Below are 12,179 nucleotides of genomic sequence, written 5' to 3'. Positions count from 1 at the left end.
AAGTCCAGCCATTGTTAATATAACACAAAGAGTTTGCTCCACAGTGATATAATCCGGCAGCCAAGGAGAGTGGATTGGAATGTGTGTGTGTGAACAATGATGACTTCACTGTACCAGTCAATGGGGGGTGGGTGGTAGACGCCTTTGAGTAAGCATGTGTACTGTCTGGCTATCACATTCAGAATGATTAAGTGAGTAGAGCAATGAATCGGCATCAAATTTTCCATTAAACTTGAACATTCCTCCACAGAAACTATTCAGATGATTCAGAAGGCCACAGTTATGGGCAGCCGGTGATTGGCAGCTGCATCACAACAAGGCGCCCGCTCATTAATCACATCTCATGCAGAGTTTTTGGGTGAAACATAAAATCCCCCAGGTGACTCAGCATCCCTAAAGCCCAGATTTGGCACCTTGTGACTTCTGGCATTTCCCCAAAACTAAAATTACCTTTGAAAGGGAAGAGATTTCAGACTGTCAGTGAGATTCAGGAAAATAGAATAGAGCAGCTGATGGTGGCTGGGAGAATTGTGTGAGGTCCCAAGGTGACTACTTCAGAGGGGACTCAGGTGTCATTGTCCTATGTAAAATGTTTCTTGCATTTTGTATTTTCTTTAATAAATACCTCTATTTTTCATATTATATGGCTGGATACCTTCCATTCAGACCTCACATATGGGAAGCAATATTTCCTCTCAACCAAAGTGTTTACACTGCAAAATTAAGACTGAGAATAACTACTTTAAACAAAATGTTTAATTACTACACATTTCAGTCTTAGAATATTTGACAATTAAGCATTGAGTTCTAAGTTCTCTAGTGAACCCATACTGAGTTTTAAGAAACATCCAACAATTACTCTCTCCTGAAACCCCTTTAAGAATCCTTAGCCAAGTCTCAAATCCTTAGCCTTAGCTACATCCTCAAATATGGTCTCTAGACCAGAACGTTTGCAATGCCTGGAAACTTGATAAAAATGAAATTTTGCCATGTCTCTCTTTACTGAATCAGGAACTCTGTGTTAATGCCCAGAGTTTATAAAGGCCTCCAAATAATTCTGATGAAGTTTGGGAACCACTGGCCTGGGTTATGTTTCCCTCCCTTATTTTCTAATATTTCCATGCATATACTTCACTCATATTTGACACATTTTTTTTACAAGAATTTTTTCTTCTGTATATACTAATCAATCTCCTTCTACCTTTTCTTGGGGAAGTGACTAGGTAGCCCCTGGTTTTTGTATTCCATAATGACTAGTAGAATTTGTAATATCCTGGGGCAGGTATTTGTCTAACATACATTTGTAAAATGTCATTCTTGCTACTATTTTCCAAATAAATTATTCTAATATTTTCTTCTCATGGGAGACATTTTATTTCTGAAAGAGTTTTAAAAATCTGTTGACTTAATAAAATGTCTGCTGTAGATTCACTAGGAAATTAATGCATTAAATTAATATGATATTTGAAAAAGTACATGTTGACTTCAAATTCTACACCAAATGGAGTAGACACACCTCTCCTTATTCATGCTAATAAAAACCCTGTACATCATGTACAAAATAAACATAACAAGACTGTGAAAGTGGGAGAGAAGAAGGCACATTGTCTCCAAAGCTCAGGACCAGAGGAAAGTCATGGAAATAAGTTCCCAGGATCCTGGGTTTTTTTCCCCCTTCAATTATTTTACAGAGTGTTGGAGCAGTAGGCAAACTGGAAATAGCAATAAATGTAGACCAACAAAATCCATAAGAACCACTCATTCTTAACAGCCAAAATACAAGGAAAAAGGAGAATACAATTTTAATACATTTATACAACTCTAATAAATCACGTGGAGAAACCTTTGGCTCATTCTCACCTCTGTCAACAAAGGAAAAAGGAAGACCTAGGTTTCCACACTTGACTGGCTATCATGAGTCACCTCTCCTGTACATCATAGTAGCATCAGAGATGTTCAGGTTAGGAACTGGTACTTTTATGCCTACCCTACCAGTTCAATATTTGAAAATAAATCAGTGCAATTCCCTCATATTCATAGGCTAAAAGTCACATAATAATATCAATTGACACAGGAAAAAATCAATTAAAATTTATCATTCATAATAAAAACTCTCAGACATCTCAGAATATAGAACTTCCTCAACTTGATAATAAACTTCTAAAAAGAATTACTGCCAACATCATACTGAATGGTCTAATAATTAATACTTTTCCCCAAGATTGGGAACAAGCAAGGATGCCCACATCTACTAATTTTATTCAATATCGTACTGAAGTTCTAAACAGTGAATAAAACAAGAAAAGGAAGTAAAATGTATACATGTCCAAAGAAAGCAATATTACCTTCTGTGCATGCAGATGAAATGGGGGTATATGTAGAAAATCTAAAGAATCTACCAAAAAATTCAAAAACCTAATAAGTGAGTTCAGCAAGATCACAGATATAAGATCAGTATTTTAAAAATTAATTGTAGCCCTATGGATTGGGCATATTTCTGCAAAGTGAAAGGTTAACCCATTCCATCTGGGTCAGGGCACATGCCTGGGATGCAGGTTCAGTCCCCGCTGGGGCATGTATGACAGGCAACCAACCTATCAATATTTCTCCCTCACATTGATGTGTCTCTCTCTCCCTCCCTTCCCTTCTCTCAATAAATAAATAAATAAATAAATAAATAAATAAAATCTTTAAAATAGAAACTATTATTTAAAAATTAATTGTATCAATATATACAAGCAGTAAATATGTGGAAACAAAAATTAAAATACAGTACTATATTTTTATAATTGCTCATAGAAATGAAAGTTTATCTAGAAGAAATCTAATAAACATAAATAATTTAATAAAGCTAAGAATATAAAATAATTTATATCTTGAGAACTATAAAGTGCTTATGAAAAAATCAAAAGAAATGGAGAGACATATGGTCATAGACTGAAACACTTTTTATAGTAGAGGTTTAATGTAATTCCTATCAGAATCTGAGCAAAATAATTTTTATGTATATAGACAAACTTATTCTAAGGTTTATATGTAATAGCAAAGGAGTTAAACTAAAAGAATTTTTTAAAAGAATAATAAAATAGGAGGAACAATTCTATCCAATATTAAGGTAATATCCAATACAATGATTAAGACTGTATGATACTGGCAGAGAGACACATAACGAACCGAATTTTAAATCCTCACAAGTATAGAAGATGCAAAAGGTGGAAAAAAGATAACGTGAAGTGAAAAAATGACAATTTGAACATATAGAACCCTGTTAAGAATATGAAAATTCAACCTGCAGTTGTGAGCAAACCACATATGTGACAGAGTTGTTATATCTAGAATATGTAAGTTATACTTAAAACTCAACTTTAAACAAGCAAACAAAAAAATCCTCAAAATGCAAACAATCCAATTAGCAATTGAGCAAAAAAAAATGAAAAGCAATGTCTCCAGAGAGGTTATAAGGGTGACAATTAATCACATGAAAAGATGTTCATCACTGGACATGAAATGTAAATTGAGACCATGGTGAGCTACCATATCTATACACATGAAATAAACAATAATGACAATACTGAGTGCTGGCATGAATGCAGAGAAACTGTGTCACTCATAAAAGGCTAACAGGACTGTTAATTTGTTTATACAATCTTGAAAATGATTTGTAATTTTCTTAAATAACTAAATACATTCTTTTTAAAAATTTAAAAGTATTTCCTAATTTATTGGGATGACATTGGTTAATAAAATTATGTAAGTTTCAGGTGTACAATTCTATAATACATCATCCGAATATTGTATTGTGTGCTCATAACTTCAAATCAAGTCTCCTTCCATCATGAGTAAAAACATTTTTATCATACAATCCAGCAACAGCATTCCCAAACAGTCGTCCCAGAGAAATGGAAACTTAACACACACACACACACGCATATGCGCACACACACACAAAGCTTGTGCATGAATGTTCAGAGTAGCCTTTTTTTTGGAATGGCCAATAACTGTAAACATCTAAAATAACTTTCAGTACATGAATGATTATGAAAAGTATAGTATACCTATACCATAGAATACTACTCAGTAATAAAAAAATGAGCTATGAATGCACACAAGTTGGGTGGATTTTTGGGACATAATGTTAAGTAGAAGAAAAGTCATTACAAAAGGCCATATCCTGTAATGTTCCATTTACATAATATTTTGATGACAAAATTAGAAATGGAGACTATATTAGTGATTGCCAGGGTTTACAGATAGTGGAAGATTGGTGGTTGGTGTAATTTTCAAAGCGTATTAAAAAGCGATCTTTCTGGTCACTACATGAATTTACACCTGTAATAAAATGGTGGAGAACTAAGCAAACTCATTGCACCAAAGCCAATTTTCTGGTCTGCTATCGATTACTTAAGATATACCATCTGAGGAAACTGGGTGAAGGGTACACAGGACCTTTCTACTATTTTTACAACTCCCTGTGAATATATAATTATGGCAGAATAAATAAATAAATAAATAAAACCTGTTGGAAAGACAAAAGAGGAAGTGAACTGCTGTTCTGGGGTACCGTGTGCTGTGAGGGATTATGATAATGGCCTTGAGAAATAATGAGTTACACTGGCCAATATTTTGTTCTGTTGTTGGTGAAAACTGGTTTTCTCAGTCAGAGCAAGTAAATGGCTTGGGAATTAGATGAATACAGGTAAGGGAAGATGAAAATCTTTAAGAACAGATTCAAATAAGAAGATGGGTTTAAGAAAAGAGCCTAAGAGTCAAGGGCAGAGATGACGGTCTTTGAGTCAAAAAGAATTTCAGGAACATGTTTTCTAGTCCTTAGATAGTCCCTGAGAAGGAAAGTTGAGAAGGTTCTCTCACTTGCTCCAAGCTTATTCAGCTTTTGCGACTCTGTTTTTAAGATGCTTTTATTATAAAAACACAGACTTTAGGGAGTCAAGAAATAGTCCCCAGGTTTCAGATCCTTCACTAAATGTATTTAAAAAAAAAAAGACATTCTTATGACTCATTAGAGTTTTTCTGATGGTGTTAATACCTTCTTTGGAACTATCAGATGGGATCTTGGTGGGCTCTTGGACCCTTCCTACACAACAAATTAGTTTCTGAGGATCTCATCCCCTTTGAACAAAAAAAGACTATGTGAATTAAAGAGAATTTTAATGAAAATCAAGCAAAATATTAATTCCAAGTATTTTATTTCCTTTAACCTTGTTTGCTTTGTGAGCTCTCAGCAGCAGATGGTTGAGTGACTGATACCTTCTCACAATGTTAATAGTCATTATCACTGTGTCATTTGAAGTGTTGCTTCCATCCTGTTTATTTCTCTTTTCTTCTCCTTTTATGTACATTTTTTCTTTGATGTGTCACAAATTCTTGAAATTCTTTTATGCCTATTTTCACCTGCTATGGAAATCCTTCTTGATATGGAAAGTAATAATGAGCTTGTGATGCATGAGGTGACTAATGAAGTGTTAAACTCAACAACTGCTTTCCTTAAAATTCTGGAGGCATGAAATGTGTATTTTTCTCATTAGCAGTCATACCAGCGGGATTACTGCTTTTAAAAATTAACGTATTCAGGGCAACCTTCCATTCATGTCACTTAAAGAAACAGTCATTGAGATGTGTATTCTGTGACTTGTATTGAACATAAAATGTAAAGGTGATTTATTTAATTAAATAGTACTGAATCAATGCTAATTCATAAATAGAATTGCTAATTTATGGATGCTTCTTAATCTCCCACTAATTGGTTAAATCCACATTTGAAAGTACAGTATTTGGTACTAAACCTTATATTCTTATATATATATTTTCCCTTCTCTTCCTCTGTTAGAAGACTTGACAAATAATGAATGTATAAGCTCCACTGCTAGCAAGATTTACGTGTTCTTTTGTGGTTGAATATTCTAAAAAAATGGCAAATGCAAAATACAATGCCATTTCAAAAGGAAAATGCACTTAATTTGGGAAGAAATGCTCGATGTACTAGACTAGAATGTGTGCTGTAGAGAGCATAAAGGAGAGTGGACAATAGAAAACATGTTCACCAGTCAAATAGAATAAGATCAATAAGGTCATATTATGAATATAAGAACTCTTTCTTCTCCTGAGCAAATCTAAAATTCATAAATCCTATAACTTAACTTTCTTCCTGATGTTTAACATAGGTGTGATATGCTGAAATAGTTTTAAATATAAATGCTTGTGCATATTAGTAATATTCACTAGTATTATTTATAGTTCATTATGCTATTTTTATCCTTTTACATAGGATCCTAACACAATTTTTAGATCCTTTTAAATACGTGAGACTTTACTGTGAAAATAATTACCTGTAAATCTTCCTACTTAATTTGCAAACACTGTGGCTTTCTTTTAAATAATCATAAAATAAATTAAATTTTTAAAAGTATTGTTATAAAATTTTCAATCCATAAATCACAGTAAATGCTACAACTTAGCAAAGCATAGTTTATGTCTTCTATGTGATTAGTATCTATAGCAGTTATAAAAGCTGGTTATGCTGCATGTGTGATGCAATGAGATACACAATGGATTTTTAAAAATCCATATAAAATATTAAAAATGTCAAGCTTGAATTACAGTATGAAGAAAATTTCATTTACACAGGTAGCATGACTACTTAATAAAGTAAATTTAAATGTGAATAACTTATTTCTTTAAAGTGGTTTAGAGCATACTTGTAACCATGTTTCATAGCATCAATTGATTTCTGTCTTTAAAAGAGCCTCTAACAGAAAATTAACTTTGTAATGAACTGCATTTTTAATAGGTACATTAAAGATGAATAATGACTAAAAATTACACGTAAAATTTTACTGTCTTCAAAATTGGGTACGTTACGACAAATTAGGAACTGTGTACTTGCTTAAATGCTATAAAATATTTAACTTGAAAATCAACTTACCTCTAGAAACAGAAATGATATTTAATTTGAAATACTTTGATAAACCAGTTTAGTTTAGACAATTCATATAGCTTTCTCTATTTTCCAGTTTAATGAATAAATATACAGGGGTTGGCAAAGTAGATTTGTAGTTGTGAGTATGCAAAACAGAATTTGTTCTTGTACCATTATTTGTTAAGTATTACATAATTTTTATGGAAAGATACACCAGACTATTTTTGTCTTTTGGATTGCTTTTGATTTTAATTCCTCACATATAGTGTACTAACACTTCTATTAATGAAATAATATACTGGATTTTTTACAGCCTTCTAATTTTTTCTTTGCCAATAAGCAAAAACCTTCAATGTGGAATAACTGATAATTTTATCACATGTTTCTTATCAACTATATGTGATATGAAGTCAATGCACACTCATGTACGAGGTGAAGTCATCTTAATGTGTTGGGGGAATATATGAACTTAATTGGAAGAAGGAATAATGTAACGGGAAAAATTATGAATTACAATGGGTACCAACATAAACAGAAAGACTGTGACAGCGAAAAAGATGGATAGTAAGTTGTAAGAAATTTTTAAAAAAGAGAATAGTTTTATATATAAGAAACTTTATACAGGCATCCAGAAATATATAGAATAAAAAAAGAGGAATAAGAGATTCAGAGAGGGCAGGTGATGTTTCTTGGACAGCTCTTTTGGTCCTCTTTGGACATCTCTCAGGTCCTCTTTGAACTGCTGCTTTTGAATCTTAACTAACTCAGTATCAATATACACTACCCCTAGTGAGAGGGAGCAGTGCTGCTCCATTTGAAATGCTTTCTCACCCCATTCCCTTGCCCAAGGGAGGGGCTCAGCCTCATCCTCCTGGGGTGGCCCCATGCTCCTCCTGCCTCCCTGCCCGGCTGCCCTTCCAGGGCAGTCCGTGTACCCCACTGCTGCTCGCTGCCCCGCTCTTTCACCTTGGCAAGCTTCAGTTCTTTTCTTGATGCTCCTCCTTCCAAAGCCTGACCTGTTTCCCCTTCTTTAGGCGCTTTTAAGTTATTTGTTCTGTACTTGTGGTTTGGGGCTCTGGGGAAATCCTGATCTTTTACCTCTCCCCCTTTGCTAGGAACAGGGTGGGAAGAGAGGGTAGTCTCTGTGCTCTGGGTTATCAATGGAGGGGAAGGGGTGTCATGTCTAGACATTGTCCCTTTGTAGACTGTCATGCCAGTATGCCCACCTGCCTGGTCTACGTCCTGAAGAGATGAGCCAGCCCACCTCCATGTGGGCACAATCACTCCCAGGAGCCGAGCTGGAGGAATGCAGTCTGGGTTGGGAGCAGAGCTGACTGACATGGGCAGAGCTGACCCTAAGCCAGGTTCTCTGGTGTTTGCTGGATGTGTCCGCTGCCCTCCTCTCAGGAAGAGTTACCCCACATTGGGCAGGTGGTACCCAGGACCGTTTGGATTGATTTAGGTTAGGGATCCTAGAGGGTTAAGGAAACAACAGAGATGGGATAGCAGTACCCCGTCTATAACCCCAACCTTCCCCTGGGGTGGTTCTGCTTGTGGCTGAAGTCTGGTTACAAATTGGTTTTTCATGCAAGAATTGTGATTATTTTTTAAAAAGCCAAACACATTTTGGCAGGAGTTAGAATAAATCCTGGGGCCTGGACTCCTCTGTTCCTGAACCTCTGCAGTCTTCTCCTGTAAGGGGAAGCCAGAGGGAAAGGAGGACCTTGGCCAGCCTCCAGCCAGCTTCCAAATGACCTCTTGGAAGTAGGTTGAAGGTGAAGAGAGGAAGGCCAGGGCCATTCTTCCTACTGAAAGGCAGCTGCAGTTCAGGCCTTAACATACCCTTTCCCCTCTGGCTTCTCCCTTTCTCCCTTCTGGTTGGAGGGAGAAGTGGGAAGAAGTTTAGGATCTGGTTTGTCTGCACTCACTTCCCCATTGTGCTTAGACATTCCCTTAGGGCAAAACCCCCTGCCCAGACTAGGTAAGAGACAGACTCCATCCAGCAGGGACCCTGAGGGAACAAATCCTTTTCCCTCTGGGGGAGAATGCCCACCTACCATGCAGTTTAACAGGGGCTAAGAGCGCAACCACTCCCCTCCCTCTAACAGAAGGCTGTGGGCTGTGTAGGTTTCAATTCCCATCCTTCCCACCCTGGCTAGGTGTCCTCCACCCTGTATCCTACCATGTGTCTGAGTGTGTGTGGGGGGGTAGTTTCTGTACTAATTTCCATGGCTGGTGGCTTTTCTTTCCACATACCACTCCCCACCCCCCACCCTGCCCCCACACATGCCCAGGAGCCACCCACCTGGCATTACCACATTCTGGGGTCACTAGGGGAGGAGGGTTGGGGCTCACACTGTCCTGTGGTCTTGAGGTTTTTATTTTTGCATATGTAATCCATTTTATACAGGTAGCTAATTTTGTAAGTGCTATATACTTCACCTGCTCCTTGGCTGCCGGTGTAAATAAACTGCATCTCCCATTGGTAAAAATAAAACAAAACAACAAACAAAAAAACACATTTTTCTTTTAATTTTTATCTCGATTTTTATACATTTTCACTTTCTGTTTTTTATTGGACAAGTTTCAGACAAATATCTCAAAGTGAAATAGGTAACTTGCTGTAACTTCGAGCTCTCTAAAGAGATTCATTCATGTTTAGCAGTAAGTGTTCTTCTCTACACAAGAGGCCAAACCTTGGGTACTTTCATTCAACTATGGCTTTCTGTAAATTCTGGTTAATCTCTTGAAAATGGGTCATAAGTCTTTAATATCTCATGAACATGAAAGAGTAGATAGAATATTCTTCTTATTTCTCTTCCAATATGATATTAAAAAAATAACTTCCTGTCATCCTCCATGTATAATAATCATTTTTCTTTTGGATTTTATTTTTAGGTTTGAAGTGTTACAGAGAATTACTTTTTTTTCTATATCATCATCAATAGCATGAAATAAATTAGTGCAATTGTTTCCAACAAATTTTTATTGATTAAGTAATCATTCAATTTTTAAAACTTTAAAAGTTATTTGGAGTTGAACTTAAATATTATCAGCTTTCAAGATCCTCTTTTCACAAACTTTTATTGGTTTGGTCTTTAACTTTCCATTACTGGTACATTGTCTTATAAAAAAAGTCAGTGTAATCCAAAGCAGTTTTTAATATCAGGATCATAACAATTGTACTTAATTTAATCAAAACTTTTCATTTTGAATTATCTTCACAACTCTTCTCAACCAGAATAACATAACACCATAAAATATTATATTAATGTGATAAAAATTGATGACATCATTAACATACCAAAAATTAATATAACTAGGAATAAAGGAATCTAATAGTCAAATTTTGGGAATGCTCATGAGAATTACTTATCTGGATATGTTTAACGATGGGGGAAATGCTAAGAATTACTAATGTAGCTCAGTCAGAGAAATGTCTAAAAGAATCTTTTACATCTGTTTTATGTATTCTTGTCAGCAACTTTTCTGGGAAAGTAGATTATTAGTCTTCTATTGCTGCTCTAACAAATTATCACAATCTTAGTGGAATTAAACTAATAAAAAAAGTATTATCTGTTTATTCTGTAGGACAGATATTTGATGCAGGTTCCATTGGGCTAAAATGAATATGGTAGGCATGTTACATTCCTTTTGGAGGCTCTAGAGGAGAGTCGCTTTCATTGCTTCTCCAATTATTAAAGGCTGCCCACATTCCTTGGCCCCTGGCCATCTTCCTCTGCCATCAAACACAGCAGCATCACCATCTCTCTGACTGCATTGTTGTTGTCACCTCTTTCTCCCTGATTTTGAGTGGGATAGGGTTTTAGGGACTCATAATAATTAGATTGAGCTCACCTTGATAATTTAGGTTAATATATCTATTTCAAAGTTTTTCACAGCATCTGCAAATCCCTTTTGTCACATAAGGTAGCATATTCACAGTTTCTGGAAGATTAGAACATGGATATCTTTAGGTAGTTATTATTCTTTCTACCTCAGTAGAATACATTAGTTCCAGTATGACTGTGTAGTAGTATTTGAAGGTGATTTAACACAAAATTTTATTTCTAAAACAACAATGTTTATTGAAAATGACATTTCTTCTACTTAAATAAATATTCTATTGACTCTATATTACACACATTACTGTAGTCTTAGAAAAGCCATGGACTATGTGGTTATGTGGTACAATGTTATAATGCTGTCACATTTAAAAATAATTAAAATATGCAAAATATCAGCTAAAATTGTATTGCTGATAGTAAAAAGATCAACAGTTGCCTGGTGTTACAGGGTAGAAAAGAATGGATAGGTGGAAAATAGAGACTTTTTAATGAAGTGAAACTATTCTGGTGTGGTACTATAATGGTGGATACATGTCATTATACATCTTTCAGAACCCACAGAAAGTACAACATCAAAAGTAAACCCTAGTATAAATTATGTGGGCTCATTGACTATAACAAATGTATTCCAGTGTAGGATGTTGATAGCAGGAAGGCTATGCGTGAGTGGGAGCAGGGCATACATGGGAACGCTCTATACTTTCCAGTCAAGTTTTCCGTGACTTTAAAACTGCTCTAAAACAATAAAATCTGTTTAAAAAGAATAACTAATTGCTTAATTCCACTTTTATCATTGATTAGAGAAAATCCAATTCTATATATTTGCCTCCCTAATAGTCTTTTCTATGCTTCCTATTATCTTTAACTTAAATGCATCCTATACTCTATAAACTAATCAACTGAACCACTGAAATAAAACAAAACTCCTCCTGTGGCCTAACCTTTCAGATTTTACCCTTTCCTTCAGCTATTTATGATGTAAATTAACTACCTTATAAAATAATTGTTTTCTCCAGACACTCTGCTTTTTTGTCTGCTATACGTCACCTTGAGTTTAAATACTTCTTACAGGAGGATCAAGATGGGAATAGAAATAATTGAGTTGATCAAGTGGATTGGTAATTGCAGTGTTCTCTTTGGACCAGTGGGGGAGACTCGGGGAGAGGAGATATTCGTGGCTATTTTTATATTAATATATTATTTTTTTTATTTCATTATACACTGAACTTGTTCCAATTGTTAGCCAAGGAAATTGTGACAGCCCTTCCCTGAAGTGGCAAAAATAATGATTCCAATTAGCCAATCCTTTTTTCTCCAGATCCCTGATTGAAAGTTACCCCCTTTTTCTCTATCAAAGAATGGATTTTGGAGAATACGTAACTGAATTCATTAAAAGG

This window comes from Pteronotus mesoamericanus, unplaced genomic scaffold (assembly GCF_021234165.1).
Source record: "Pteronotus mesoamericanus isolate MK-2021 breed Mesoamerican mustached bat unplaced genomic scaffold, CSHL_Meso_final contig_42, whole genome shotgun sequence".
In the NCBI taxonomy this organism is placed as follows: domain Eukaryota; kingdom Metazoa; phylum Chordata; class Mammalia; order Chiroptera; family Mormoopidae; genus Pteronotus; species Pteronotus mesoamericanus.
Note: the sequence above shows the minus strand (reverse complement) of the source record.